The sequence below is a fragment of the Podarcis liolepis genome (genome assembly GCF_965112155.1).
Source record: "Podarcis liolepis genome assembly, chromosome: 15".
Lineage (NCBI taxonomy): Eukaryota > Metazoa > Chordata > Lepidosauria > Squamata > Lacertidae > Podarcis > Podarcis liolepis.
Window position 1 is genome coordinate 3,907,562 of NC_139566.1, and position 15,767 is coordinate 3,923,328.

The window sequence follows — 15,767 nt, forward strand, 5'->3', positions numbered from 1 at the left end:
TTAGTTGAATAAATTGTTATTAAGGAAATGATTATTTTTCTCCTTCCAATAAATCACAGCAGAAAAGTTGTCCAAATGTAAACGGTTGAGGGGGCGTTTTCTTAATTTGGAGTCCGCCCAAATAGGGGACGTCTCATACACGAAAAAATATAGTAGATCAAATTTCTTTTACAGAAAGACTCATTCTTGCTGGTATAATCTTAATATTTACCAGCCAGATGAAGGTTCCATTTTTGGAACAATACATTTTCAGAGTAGTTTTTACAGTTATATCAAAAGTCACTGATTCAGTTATACTCTTAGAAATATATAGACCGATAACTATGAAATTATTGTGAGGTTTAATAAGTTAACTGTTTATATTTGGACAACTTTCCTGCTGTACCTTTATTGGAAGGGAGGGAAAGTAACCACTTGTTATTAAGGAACAATTTAAACAATTTATTTGACTAAAACAATAACATTATAGCATATGTATCCATGTTAACTGATGTCGTTAAACAATAAATAAAACAACAACCTTACACTGAGTTTTAGCACACATGAAAAACTTAAAACAAATCCTTATTTCTTGAATAGCCTTTGGGATACAATGTAACTTAAATAGAAAACTGTCTTTAGATTGATTTTTCCTCCAAAAGCATATTATTTTAAAAATCTGATTTAAATTAAAAAAATTTTAAAAAATTATTTATCCACCCTGGGATTGCTGCTTGGGTTTCGGCACCAGCCATTACTCATAGTGGAAGCCTTCACACATCCTTCCACATAAGATCAGATCAAAAGAATCTTTATCTGATCAGCCACGAGCTGTAGCAATAAAATAAAATATAATGAACTGCAGATAGAGGTAAAAACTATACAAAATACATTTTTGAGGTTTACATCAATCATCAGATAACAGATCTTACTCTAATTGCCCCTGCTAATTATTATTTTTTTGCAGTTTTTGCTGTCACCTGATTATCTTTCTTTCCGCGAAACGTTTCTTACCAGCCTGGGGTTGTCTCCCTCTTCTCACTTAGAAGCCCCATAAGATGCGTGGGCAGAGAAAGAGAAGCACATTAGTGCCTATTATTAACTGCGGTGGATGCCAAGGGTTGCAAAACACCAGGTCACACTCCGTGTGTGCATGAACTCAGGGCCAGATTCAGGTTTGAGGAGGCCCTCAGCTCCTGAAGGTGATGGGGCTCTTTCTATGTCCAGCTGTCCTTTGTCCACAACAAATTGTCCTGTTTTGGGGGGCTGTATACAGTGGTATCTCTGGCTGTGAACAGGATCCGTTCCGGAGCCCCGTTCGCAACATGAGCAGAACGCAACCCGCAGCGGCGCGTCTGCGCATGCGGCAAAGAGTGGTGAAACCCGGAAGTAACCCTTTCCGGTACTTCCGGGTCGCCGCGGGAAGCAACCTGAAAAAAACGTATCATAAAGCAAATGTAACACGAGGTATGACTGTATATGCTATATGGCAATTGATGGACCCGCTAGGTATCTAAATCCATTTGCACATGTTGCCATGCGACCAGTCCATGCAGAATGTAGGCACCCTTTATATAGAAAGGAGCAAAGCAGTGATATTTGAGGGAGCAGGCTAGCAGGCGGGGCCCACGACTTACATCTTAGGAGCCTATGCAACACAAAACACAAATTGTCGCTGTTTTTGTTGTTGTTGAATATATGCTATATGGTAATTTATGGACCTGATAGGTATCTCAAGCCATTTGCACATGTTGCCATGCATTCAGTCCATGAAGAATGTAGGCACCCTTTATATAGAAAGGAGCAAACCAGGGATATTTTAGGGAGCAGGCTAGCAGGCGGGGCCCATGACTTACATCATAGGAACCTACAGAACACAAAACACTCTTGTTGTATGTATGTAGGTTTTATTTTATTTGTTTTTTATCTTATATTTTGGAAATGTACATGCAGGTGGTTTTTTTCTTTAATTTTTTTTGGGGGGCCCCAAGAGAGTGGAGCCGTAAGCTGTAGCTTGTTTAGCTTATACGTAAATCCAGCAGACAATGGAGGCGACGGCCTTTGCCGTGTTCAAAATCCGCTAGGCCCCAGGCGAATTTTGCACCCTGCTTTCGGCCCCTTGAAACCAAGCGAAAATCTCCGCCACCTGGGAGATCATTGGATCTGGACTGTTTTCACACACTAATACCCCACACCCTGTAGAATTCGGTCCGTTTACTTGCACAGTTGGAATGAATTCCGGGGACCAAAATGCTTTTTCTGCGCAGCCTTGAGCAGGAGCAGCGAACAACAATTGTTGTCGCTTGTCTTCTCTCGCCCCACTGCGCTGCTCACAGCTGCGAAGAATATTCTTGCGTCATGAGTGGTCTGTGTCACCATTCAGAAAAACAGGTCAGAATAGGGCAATATATATATATATATATATATATGGACTTTCGCGGGACCAAGTGATTTTTCTTCTTTAAGTTTGTAATCAAGCTCAAGGTTGTCATTTGAACTAGCCGGATGTTTAACTGAGAGCCAATCGCAGTCAGACCATCATTTGAAAACTGACTTTTGAGCCCTCTTGCCCCAAAATGGAAACTAGACATTCCATTTTGGCAACTATAACCCTGGTTTAAGGAGCCATTTGACGCCTGGGCTTATAATCTGGGAGTTTCTAGCCGTTTTCCCTTCAGGAATGAAGTCAAACCATTAGAGAGCAACAGCTGTGGCTGTAGAGAGCGATATGAAAAATCTTTTAAAAATAAGAATTGGATAAAATGACACGAAGGATTCGAAACCTACGGGACCAGAGATTTACAGAAGATTGGAAGAAATATACGAACTATTTGAAAAGCAACTGTAATCAACAAATTATGCCAGTAGGACTACAAGAAGTTTTGTAAGGAGAAATATATGAAATATATTGAGATTTGAGATATTGAGAAATGAGATTTAAATGTAATAGTGAGAGTAAGAAATGCAAGTTAAGTGAATAGATTGGAAAATTTTCAGATGTGATTGATGGAAGTCAAAAAATTGTATAAGATATAAAAGTATGCTTAGTTATTGTTGGAAATATGTTAAAAAAACTAGTAAAAATTTATATGTATATATAAAAAAAGAAAAATCTTTAAAAAATAAATAACCATTTGCCCCACCCACTTTTGCCTCTGGCCACACCCACCACCAGCATGCCATGGGGGTGGGGGCAAGGCGGTGCAGAAGGGACTTTGGCCAATCGGAAGCAGCCATTTCAGTCTTGGCAATTCTGCATCTTTCAGAGGCACACGCCGCTGATCCTCATGGGCTGGGCACAGGAACTTTGCGAGGGAGACCATTCTTGCCAGCAGCCTCTGCCCGTCCCTGCCCCCCCTCCCCCCGATGGAGCAATCCCCAAAAGGGTTTCAATTGCCAGACCTGCTTGGGGAAAAGTTTCAAGGAGTTTGCGTGGGGTGGGGAGAGAAACAGAGGACGGAAAGAGGAGGTTGGGTTCTCCTTGCAGGGCGGCTGACTTCTGTTTTATCTTTTAAGCCTTCGGTTCAGAGGGTGGGAGTCCGCCAGGGCTCCTCGACGGTCATCTCGCAATTCAGGAAGGCGGAGAAATTATGTGCTTGCAGTTGCTCTTTCCAAAAGATGGCTGCTTCAACAGATCGGGCAGATATATTACTGTATTTTCCTGTGTATAAGACTCCTCCTATTTGGGGGGAATCAAAATTAAGAAAATGGGGGGATATTGCCCAGAGTTGTTGACCTTTTTGGGGGGGATTGCTCAAAACCGCTCACCCGCCTGAACAACGCTTCCTATCACACGCAATGAAAAGGCCACCAAGCGCTTGGCCGCCTATCGCCTGCCCAACAGCAAATCAAAACAAGTCATTGCCGCAGTCACCACTAACCCACACTACCACTGCTGACAATCTCCACCTCATGGCAGCAACCAGTCCCCCGTCCCCCACACAGCAGTACCCATGTATAAGAAGGCCCCAATTTTTAAGCATTACTTTCACGTAAATAATCCTCGTGTTATACATGGGAAATACAGTACAGTGGTACCTCAGGTTATGTATCCAGAGGGATATGTAAACTTCGGGTTGCGAACGCGGCAAACCCGGAAGTGTGTACTTTTGGGTTTCGCCACGCGCGCATGCGCATGTGCACTCAATCGCTCCACGTGCATGCGCAGAAGGGCACCTCCAGTTGTGGACTTTTCGGGATATGGCTGGGCCTCCAGAACAAATCGGAGGTAGAACTGTAATTTCTTTTCTGAACAGCAGAAAACAGCTTTTAAACAGCAAGCCCTGCTTTCGAGACCCGGGAACAAAGCAAGAGCACTTCTATCATGGGTCAGCCCGGTCGCCACAGCAGCCGACTCAGGTGTTTTGAAAAGGGACACTCAAAAGCAGCTCACGAAGGTGTGTTTCCCACAGCGAGGGGCCTTCTAAGGGCAACTGCTCCTGGGCGTGGAGGCTCCACTATCCAGACAGGAGAGGAGCCCTTCTGAAGGGCCTTCGAGTTCAACAGCCTATCCTGATATAATAATAATAATAATAATAATAATAATAATAATAATAATAATAATAATAATTTATTATTTATACCCCACCCATCTGGCTGGGCTTCCCCAGGCACTCTGGGCGGCTTCCAAAAGAATATTAAAATACTATAATACATCAAACATTAAAAGCTTCCCGAAACAGGGCTGCCTTCAGATGTCTTCTAAAAGTCTGGTAGTTGTTCTTCTCTTTGACATCTGGTGGGAGGGCGTTCCACAGGGCGGGCGCCACCACCGAGAAGGCCCTCTGCCTGGTTCCCTGTAACTTGGCTTCTCGCAGTGAGGGAACTGCCAGAAGGCCCTCGGAGCTGGACCTCAGTGTCCGGGTAGAACGATGGGGGGGGGGGGTTCCAAAGAGGACAAAGCTATCAAAATCTGGAGGCTGCCAGTCAGAGTTGGCAGCACAGGGATGAGGGGAGCCTTAGAAACGCAGAGCTGGAGAGACAGGAGGATGAGGAGCTGCCTCCCGCCGAGTCAGACCATTGCTCTATCTCATTCAGTTTTGTCAACACTGGCTGGCAGTGTTTTTAAGCATTACATGGCTCTGCAGGGTTTCAGATGCAGGGAAACACTGGCTTCCCTGCACTGACTGGCAGCAGCTTTACAGGAAAGCAGACAAGGGGTCTCTCCCAGCCTCAGATAGTGAAGACACCAGGGGTTGAAGCTGGGACCTTCTGCGGGCGCAGCAGCTACAGCACCTCTCTTCCAAACAGAGCAAGATTCCATCCTCATGAGTCTGAAAACATAGATCTCTCCCTGCCCTGCCAGGAGATTTCAGGGACTGAGCCTGAGACCGTCTGTGTGCGAAGAGGCTTGTCCTGTGATTAGGCGGCAGGTGCTCCTCCAGCTAATAATAATCATAGATATTACAATAATAGATATTATTATTATTACTGGCAGAGAGCTGCAAGAACCCATCAGTCTGGCCCAGAGGCTGCCAACTGGCAAAGGCCAGCACGAAACATAAAGCTTTTCACCTTCAAAGGATGCTAGACTTAATTACCTGCGCGCAGCAATAAGAGACGCAGCTTCCATAAGATTTATTTGCATCTGCTCCCCGGTGCCAACAGAAAGCTAATTTGTTTTGCAATAGGCAATATTTGAAGCTGTCGAAGAGAAGGGCCCCAAGAATGCAAGGGCGTAGGATGCTGGATCAGGCCCATGGGGGCCCATCGATCCCAGGATTCTGTTCCCACAGGGGCCAAGCACCTGTTCCAAGTGGAACCCCAAAGGCAGAACCCAAAACGCAGAAGCAGGCACTCTGTCCAAATGAGATCTAGTGTCTCCAATGGTGAATTTTGCAAATGGCAAACTGGCATTTGCAAATTTTGCAAACCGGCAGCTGGCGACCAAGAGCGGCTGAGGGCTCTTGACTTTAGCGCCTGGTGCAGTCAAGGTAGGACCGGGGGGGGGCAGGGGGCAGCACAGGTAAGGAGCCCCATTCAGCAGAGACACCCCCCCCCAAATCAACGCAGTGCTAGCCGATCACATTTTGAAGTAATGCACAGCCACCTCTTAAAACAGATTGGGTAAACAAGATTGCTGGGCTCAGAAGGGCCCTCATCCTGACAAGGGGCCCTCATCCTGCCCCAAGGAGGCTCTCCAAAGCACCTGAGCCGATTCCGCAAGTGCTGCTCCATCGAGAGGCAGTGTGGTGTAGTGGTTAGAGGACTGGACCAGGATTCGGAAGGAACCAGGGTTCAAGCTCGGCCATTAAGCTTGCCGCGTGAGCCCTGGGGGGGGGGGGGCTCAGTGACTCTCCCTCTCAGCCTTGCCTCCCTCGCAAGGTCACTGTGGGGTGGAGAACCACGCTCTTTGGAGGAAAAAGCAGGCTATCGAGGCAAACTGATCGGTAAAATCCCAATAATAGGCCTTTGCAGTTGCCTTACCTGGAGGGGAGGGGAGAAAGGACACCTAATGGCCTTTTTCAGACATGGGAGGCTTAGGAGTGCGGAAAAATCCATACACAAAAAGCTTTGAAACTTGCCCTTCGGGTATTTTCCTCTCTCTCCCCCAACCAAGATCAGATGCAAGCAGGTAACTGCAGCCAAATCCATTAAGAGCATTAAAGCCTTACTGTGATCAAAGGTTTGCCACCCACCCAAGCACAGCGTATGCTCAAGAAAACCGTCCTGCTATTTATTCCCCGCGTCCAACAGATCTGCCACCAAGTCCTTAAAAATACACCTACTTCTCTAAAGGCACCCATTTATTTATTTTTTGCAGGGAACTCTCCAAACACCCATCCACACCTGAGACAGAAGAAGAGGCCGCTGGATCAAGCCAATGACCGCTCTAGGCCGGCCTAGGGCTCTTACAGTGGCCAAATCTCCCTAGGAACCGTGACGCCAAGATAGACTGCCCCTGGGGGTGGAGGTTCCATTGGAACGTCAGAAGAGGCCTTGCTGGCCCGGGCCAAAACCCACCACCCCGTTCTCACGTTGGCCAGGCAGTTGCCCATTTAGGGAAGTCCACAAGGAGGACCTAAGCACAAGAGGACTGTCTCTTCTGGTGACTTCGTCAGCTTCGTTTCCTCACCTTTCCCCTGAAGCAAAAAAATTTAGAAAGACCCAGATGCTGCAAGCCTTCCTCATAGTTGCCCCATCCTAAGATCACTTCTTAGACATCACCTTGTCCACAAAGGTCCATATTGTTAAAGCAATGATTCTCCCAGTAGTGATGTATGGAAGTGAGAGCTGGACCATAAAGAAGGCTGATCGCCAAAGAATGGATGCTTTTGAATTCTGGTGCTGGAGGAGACTCTTGAGAGTCCCATGGACTGCAAGAAGATCCAACCTCTCCATTCTGAAGGAGATCAGCCCTGAGTGCTCCCTGGAAGGACAGATCCTGAAGCTGAGGCTCCAAGACTTTGGCCACCTCATGAGAAGAGAAAACTCCCTGGAAAAGACCCTGATGTTGGGAAAGATGGAGGGCACAAGGAGAAGGGGAGGACGAGATGGTGGGACAGTGTTCTCGAAGCTACCAGCATGAGTTTGACCAAACTGCAGGAGGCAGTGGAAGACAGGAGGGCCTGGCGTGCTCTGGTCCAGGGGGTCACCAAGAGTCGGACTAAACGACCAACAACAACAACAACAAGATCACTTCCACACCAGGGGTGCTGGGAATCACAGCTCTGTGAGGGGGGAAACTACAGTCCCCTGAATTCTTTGATATGAGGCCTCGGCAGGGCTGGCTACCCACAGGCGCTAGGGGTGTGGGGCACCCGGGCACCAAGCTCTCAGGGGCACCAGGCCGAGAGTCCGGGGCTGAGATTTGGAGTCCGGGGATTGAAGAGCCAGGCAGAGCGCTGCAGGTTTTTCTGCTGCCCCCCCCCAAATGGGGCGCTGAGCAGTTTTTTGCACCCCAGGCACGTGGGTAGCGCTGTGGGTTAAACCACAGAGCCTAGGACATGCTGATCAGAAGGTCGGCGGTTCGAATCCCCGCGACGGGGTGAGCTCCCGTTGCTCGGTCCCTGCTCCTGCCAACCTAGCAGTTCGAAAGCACACCAGCACAAGTAGATCAATAGGTACCGCTCCGGCGGGAAGGTAAACAGAGTTTCCGTGCACTGCTGTGGTTCGCCAGAAGCGGCTTAGTCCTGCTGGCCACGTGACCCGGAAGCTGTACGCCGGCTCCCTCGGCCAATAAAGCGAGATGAGCATCACTACCCCAGAGTCGGCCACGACTGGACCTAATGGTCAGGGGTCCCTTTACCTTTACCGCATATGCTAAATACGGCCCTTGGGAGAGTCACTACTGAGGATCCCCTGTGGCTCAGCTCAGACCCACCAGTTCTGTGTTGTGGGCTGTTTTGTGGATGTCCCACTTGAGGTCAGACGGGCCCTCTCTACCTCTGTTGAACTTCTGAAATCTAATGAATACTTCTTCTTCTTCTTCTTCTTCTTCTTCTTCTTCTTCTTATTATTATTATTATTATTATGGCGGGCTTTTATACTGGAGAAAGTGTGACCACCTATTGGTGGCTAGGGGGACTGCAGCATGACGACAGCCTTACAGTTTTTGTATATAGGCAGAAAATAATTTTGTACATCCTTCTTTGGAACATGGTTGGTCCATACTTGGTTGTCTTTGCTGACAGCTTCTCAAAGACCATGCACCACATTGAGAGACTATATATACAGTCTGGCCAAGCAACGACTGGTTTTCAGAGAGCTGACAGGCCGAATGTTTCCAACTGCCTGTCACAGAGAACTGATTGCCTGCTAGCTGCCAATAATTCAGCCAGCCCACAGTCTGGACGAAACACAGACACCTAAGGATACGGCCAGGGATTCACTAAAATGTGGAGGCTATGCCTGGCTGTTTGACTTGAAAAAGGTTTTCGGATTTATTGGGAGCGCAGAAGACATGTAAGAGTAGAAAGATAACCTCGCAATTTCCACAAATTGTGTAATATGGATTTGTAATTGTTTATTTTATGGGATTGTTCTCTAAGGTAAGGACAGGTATAATGAAAGATTGATGATAGTAAAGACTAGTCATTCTGGGTGTTACCTAACTAAATTCTACTTAGACTCATTAATGGGCAGTAATTAGGCACATGAGTAGGACTAACGCTGTATCCAACCCAGTGATAATGATTATTAATCAGACTGTAATGGATATGGAATGTGGATAAAAATGGTATACTGAGGACTTAATTCCTTAAGATGAGGGTTTCTTGTGTAAAGGATGCTAGATGGTTAATCATATAATAAGGATTTGTCATTATGATAAGTAGGGTAACCACACCAAATCAGTTTGGAAACATTTAAGAATACAATGTTGCATTGTAGGAAATCCGAAGGAAATTTGCACAGTGTAAAATCCAATAAAAGAGTTCGTGCTAACATAAAGAATAAATAAACAAGTCGTCCCTGCAATTGGAAAACTGGATGACTCGCCCTTGCCAGTTGCTTCAGAAACCTTCTATTTCCTTGCTAAATTCTGCCAGGCTCTGGGGTGGCAAAGCCCAGTCTTATCAAGGTAAATTTGGGATCCACGCAGTCCAAGCTTTGAAATCAGCAACAGGTCACAAGAGAAACTTTTGTGCACAGCTCAGCCTTGCCAATAATAGGGGCAAGTAATGGCAAGTACCCCTTCATGGATCGCTGCCTTGCCGTGGCGAAGGGGCTTGAATAACTCAGAGAAGCTATGAGCTATGCCGTGCAGGGCCACCCAAGATGGACAGGTCATAGTGGAGAGTTTTGACCAAACGTGATCCACCTGGAGGAGGAACCGGCAAGCCACTCCAGTATCCCTGCCAAGAAAACTCCATGGACAAAGACAACAGGCATATAAAAGTTATGACGCTGGAAGATGAGCCCCTCAGGTCGGAAGGCGTCCAACATGCTACTGAGGAAGAGCGGAGGACAAGGACAAGTAGATTCAGAGCTGATGAAGCGGCTGGGCCAAAGCTGAAAGGTCGCTCAGCTGCGGATATGCCTGGAAGCGAAAGGAAAGTCCAATGCTGATCGCCAAAGAATGGATGCTTCTGAATTCTGGTGCTGGAGGAGACTCTTGAGAGTCCCATGGACTGCAAGAAGATCCAACCTCTCCATTCTGAAGGAAATCAGCCCTGAGTGCTCACTGGAAGGACAGATTCTGAAGCTGAGGCTCGAGTACTTTGGCCACCTCATGAGAAGAGAAGACTCCCTGGAAAAGACCCTGATGCTGGGAAAGATGGAGGGCACAAGGAGGACGACAGAGGACAAGATGGTGGGACAGTGTTCTCGAAGCTACAGACATGAGTTTGACCAAACTGCGGGAGGCAGTGGAAGACAGGAGTGCCAGGCGTGCTCTGGTCCAGGGGGTCACAAAGAGTCAGACACGACTAAACGACTAAACAACAACAACAATGGCAAGTAACGAACGGCAAGCGATGGTAAACCCCAAAATCACTTACCCTAGAAAGCAATGGATAAATCTTTCAAGGAAACCGGGTGTGGGGGAACTTTGGCCCTTCGGAGGTTCCCAAACTACAAGTCCCATCAGCCCCAGCAAGCATGGCCAGGCGTGAGGATGGGAAACGTAGTTCAGCGACACCTTGGTGGGCCAAATGATCCTTGCACCAAAGTAAATAAATGCACAAAGCAAAACAAAACACTCCCAAGGGCAGGCATCCCCAAACTCGGCCCTCCAGATGTTTTGGGACTACAATTCCCATCATCCCTGACCACTGGTCCTGTTAGCTAGGGATGATGGGAGTTGTAGTCCCCAAACATCTGGAGGGCCGGGTTTGGGGATGCCTGCCCGAGGCTGACTCCTACACAGAGTAGACCCGGCGAAGTTAATAAATGCGGTTAATTTCAATCTACTCTGAATGGGAGTCCGCTGAATGCAACCCCAGTGAGGTTATGGCCTCAGCCTGCGCAGGCCTGAAAGCTAACAACTTTGGGGAGTTTTTTTAATCCCGCAGCGGAAACACTAAAAAAAAATGCTAGTCCACTACTATGATTTAATCCTACGCGGCGACTGGGCAAAGGCTGTTGCACGCCAATATTTCTGTTTTTTAACCCAGCCTTTCGGAAACTTAGAAAAGCAAACAGAGGCTAGATTCAGATGTGCCACACTCACATGCACGGCTCTCCTTTCTGAAAACCCCGGAAGGGAAAGGCCTTAAAAAACAGCAACACAACTATCGGTTTAGTTTGGACAGACCTGAGGGTGCCGTAAATGTGCTTTCGCAAACAGAAAGGAAGGAGGGGGAAGACAGGCCTGCCATGCCCACGCTCAAAAGCGGGAACATTTTCCCCCACCCAGATCAAGGATCATTAACTGGTTCCGGGATGCCAGGGTGCCCTCGATTTGCAGGGGGGAGTTGCACACATACACACCAGGGTGGCGAAGATTTGGTGTAGGCCTCAAAAAGGGAGACTGGCACTTCCTGGATCGGAGGAAAAGAGCAGAAGAGAGAAGGAAGGAAGACTTTGGGGCAGGGGTCAGCAATCTTTTTCAGCAGGGGGCCGGTCCACTGACCCTCAGACCTTGCAGGGGGCCGGATTATATTTTGGAGGGGGGAAATGAACAAATTCCTATGCCCCACAAATAACCCAGAGATGCATAAAAGGACACATTCTACTCATGTAAAAACACGCTGTTTCCCGGACCGTTTGTGGGCCAGATTTAGAAGGCGATTGGGCCGGATCCGGCCCCGCAGGCCTTAGTTTGCCTACCCATGCTCTGGGGGGAAAGATAAACGGATATCCTACAGCGATGAAGCACACTTTGGAGAGGCAGGCTAGGAACCTCTCCCAAACTCTGCGCGGTTATGTGTAAACATGGCTTTAAGGCACAGGATTCTTGGATAAAGCTGTCAGAGAAAGGGCCATTATGGCTGGGACAATGGACCCCATAAATCAGGAGAGAAATAGAGAGGGGAGAAGCTAGCAATGATACAAAGGGTGGAAATTTAAGGGTGGGGGCACCGAACTCTCCCTGTCCTGCCCCCCTCTTCTCCTCCCCACTTTCGATGAACATTTACTTGAAGGGAGTTCTCGCCCGAGCCCCAAAAAGTGTCCGAAACAAAGTCTATTTCCCCCTCACAGCCCAGAGAGGGGAGGAAAAACAGTCCCCAAGTGGAAATAAAGTGGGTCAGACGAACCCTTTCTTCCTGGAAATAAACACATTTCTCTTCCTTTCATCTCCAAAACACACATCCCTCAAAAATAAAAAAGGTTCAGCTCTACAAAGTACCTTTCAAACTTTTTTATATAGATGCAAAAAGGTTTTGTGGGGGGGAATAAGGTGGGGATTCCTATAAATTGGGGGAAGGGAAGAAAGACCTGGAAACCCCCTTCTATAATAGGATTCTGGAGGAAACAGGGTTTTTTAATTAAAAAAAAGGAGAAGAACAATTCTTAATTTTCCGAGAGAGAAAAGAGAATTACCTCCGGGGTTCTTCCTCCCGCAAGTGAATCCGAATCGTGTGCAATGTGGGGTGGATGGAAGTGTGGGTCGATCCTGGCTGCCCCCACCCCCACAAAAAAAAAAATCCCTGGATGGAAATTAGTCATAGGGAAGGGGGGGGGAGGGAGCGAGGGAGGGGCGCCCCGTGCGAAGGATCCGCCCCATTGCCAAATAACAGTTTAGCCATTCAAAGCCCCGTGCGCGGAGCTCCGAGGCCCCGATCCCGCGCGCCTTAACTTGAGAGTAAGCGCCATTAGGCCCCCGCGGGGCTTCCTTCCGAGCAGACTCGCCCTTTCCTCCGGATCTTGGAGCTCCAGGGCTTCCTGGTGCAGGGCCGCTGAGCCCGCTTACTCCCGAGTAAGCGCGCTCCTGGAGTCCCGCGTCAAACCGGCCGGCGGCCCGCAGGCTTCGCCGGAAGTTTAGTCCACCCTTTCCAAAACGCAGAGCAAGCCAGGCTTACTCTAGAGTAAAGGCCGCGCCCGATCCGGTGCAAAACCACTCTTTTAAAAGCTCGAATGCCCGGTAAGAGGAGCAGATGCGCTATGCCGTAAGGAGGTGCAGACGCCCCGCGATTAATGCGTGCGCCCTTAATGGCGATGGGTCTACTCCAAGTATATCTGGATGCAAGCAGAGCTTTTGCCATGCCTACTCGGAAGCAAGCCCCGTTGACTTCCACTGAGGCTTACTCCCGAGTAAGCGGCGTGAGGATCGCAGCCTGCCTCGGCCCCGATCCGAAACTAGACCCCCCCCAAAAAAAAACTTCATGAAATCAATGGAGCTGAGTCTCCTCGGTGAGTAATACATACTGGAAAGTGCCCACGAGTATTTTTCCTTTAAACCGGGAGTGGCGAGGGCGCGCGGGAGGGAGATATCGATCCGGTTTATGGTCTGTTTACATGACGGAAGAGAGAAAGCGGGAGAAGAGTTGGGGCGAGGAAAGGGGAATAAATGAGGGTGTGTTCCCCCCCCAAAAAAACCTCACCCTCCCAAACAAAAAACACACACAAACTCCCCCCAAAGAATTAGGAATCAACTCGCCTTTGGCGCAGCGCAGCCGAAATGGGAACGCGCAAAGCGGAGCCTCGCCTGGAGCCACAAAGTTACTCATGACACAAACCTCCTTCCGCTCGCAGTTTCCTGAACCCGGAGCAAGGGGGGGGGAGGCAGGATTGCAAAGAGAGAGGAGGGTTTTTTGAAGGGGGGGGTTTGAAGAGAAGCTCGTGGAAGGAAAGCAAAGTGGGGGGAAGAGGGAGAGGAAACCCCAACTTGTTGCAAAACATCAGGGCGCACAGACGAGGGATCCACTCACGTTTTGCACCAGGAAGTCTAGCAGATCTCTGCGGAATCTCTTTTTTTGGGGGGGGGCGGTGTTCCTGGTTTTAAAAAAAATGGGGGGTTGGGTGGGAGGTGAGGTTAGGGGGCGCAATCTCTCTTTCGCTCCTGCTCCTCCCCTTTGATCCAAAGCGCGCGGGGGGGGGGCTGCTGCTGTTGATGGGAAGGGGCAGAAAATAAATACTGTAAGTAAAAAGTAAAAATCAGCCTTCTTTTTTTGGGGGGGGGTTGCGCGCGTAGTGGGGGGGTCCGGGGAGTTGTTGGAGAAATGACGTCGCCCCGGGACGGATCAGGTTAGCAGCCCCGCGCGCTGCTGGCCTGAGCCATTGGCAACATTAATTCGATATCGCAAAAAAAACCACCACTTTTTTTTGGGGGGGGGGGAATAGCCAAGCCTTAGCAATCGAGGGCAGAGCCTGGCACGGCGCGTCCCCGCGCCGCCCCTCCCCCTCCATCCATCTCTCTGGCCATCCACTGACTCACCCACTTTGCTGGCGGGGGAGGGCGCGCGGAGGGGGGGGTTGTCCCACTTTGGAGGAGGGGGGAGGGAGGGGCCTGCCCGTCACTCGGAGGGTGGGTCTCTCTCTCTCTTTCCGGATTCCGGATAGAGCCCCTCCTACCCAAGGGAGGGCACTTCTCTCTTTTTCCCTCCCCCCCCCCGCACTTTTCTTTCTTTCTTTTTGCAAAAAAAGGAGGTTCTATCTTTTCCTCTTCTGGACTCACCAGTTTTGCAAAAAAGAGGATGGAGGTGGAAAGAAATTGGAGGGAGGGGAAGAGAAATGGGGAGGGGACCCCAATTTTCCCCATCGCTCCCCCTTTTTTCTTTTTTTCTTTCTTTCTTTCTTTTTGCAAAAAAAGGAGGTTCTCTCTTTTCCCCGCCTGACTCACCAGTTTTGCAAAAGAGAGGTTGGAGCTGGAAGGAAATTGGAGGGAGGGAGAGAGAAATGGGGAGGGGACCCCAATTTTCCCCATCGCTCCCCCTTTTCTTTCTTTCTTTCTTTCTTTCTTTTTGCAAAAAAAAGGAGCTTCTCTCTTTTTCTCTTCTGGACTCACCAGTTTTGCAAAAGAAAGGATGGAGCTGGAAGGAAATTGGAGGGAGGGAGAGGGAAATGGGGAGGGGGACCCCAGTTTCCCCCATTGCTCCCCCCCACCTCACCCACGTGGCTAAGGGACCCCGGGTTGGACTTGCCGCTCCAGCGGATAAGCAGCTTGGCGCCGGAGTCAGAGCGTTGGTCCATGTAGATCAGCGTTGTCGGCACTGGCTGGCAGCAGCTCACGGAGGGGGGGAGAAGTTGGGGAGGGGGGCAAGGCTAACCCCAGCCGGTGTCTAAGCTGCCCCAGGTTGAGTGACGCTTCAGAGGAGTGGCGGAGGAAGCAGATTTTGTGAGTGCGTTGGTGCATAGGGCCTAGTGGTGCTTGCACGGGTTGGCAGCATCTCTCATGGGTTGGCAGAAAAAGAAGGGGGCAACGCCCGATTCCCCCTCCCTTCACTCCAGTTGGACTGTTGCTTCGAGGAAGATGAGTCACAGCATTGCTTCACCTAGTTCAGCGAGGTCGACACTGTCTGCCAGCAGTTCTCCAAAGTTTCAGGCAAAAGGGACTTTCTACCAGCTGAACCCAGGACCTTGAGCAGGCAAGGCTGAGGCTCTGCTCTGCTGCTGACCCACAAGATAACACCAGAAGGTGACTCGGAAACTGCAATTAATCCAGAATGCGGCAGCCAGACTGGTGACTGGGAGCGGCCGCCGGTACCATATAACACCGGTCCTGAAAGATCTTCATTGGCTCCCAGTACAGTGGTACCTTGGGTTACATACGCTTCAGGTTACAGACTCTGCTAACCCAGAAATAGCACCTTAGGTTAAGAACTTTGCTTCAGGATGAGAACAGAAATCGTGCTCCGGCGGCACAGCTGCAGCAGGAGGCCCCATTAGCGAAAGTGGTGCTTCAGGTTAAGAACAGTTTCAGGTTAAGAACGGACTCCAGAACGAATTAAGTGCTTAACCTGAGGTAC

The 15,767-nt window shown here is 49.1% G+C and overlaps 2 protein-coding genes across 5 annotated transcripts in view; both read right to left on the bottom strand.

Moving 5' to 3' along the window:
- HORMAD1 (HORMA domain containing 1) overlaps positions 1–15,767 on the bottom strand; it is a 578,262-nt gene that overhangs the window by 163,131 nt on the left and 399,364 nt on the right. The window lies entirely within an intron of this gene.
- The window catches only part of CERS2 (ceramide synthase 2), a 162,364-nt gene that overhangs the window by 32,620 nt on the left and 113,977 nt on the right, over positions 1–15,767 (bottom strand). Inside the window, exon 1 of one of the 4 annotated variants that reach the window (XM_083477280.1) lies at positions 13,731–14,238. The exons of 1 other annotated variant lie outside the window; for it this stretch is intronic. The gene's annotated coding sequence lies outside the window, so the exon portion shown is untranslated. Of the gene's footprint in view, positions 1–12,402; positions 14,239–15,767 lie in introns of those variants that run through there. 2 more of the 4 variants (XM_083477281.1, XM_083477282.1) reach the window with 2 other exon arrangements.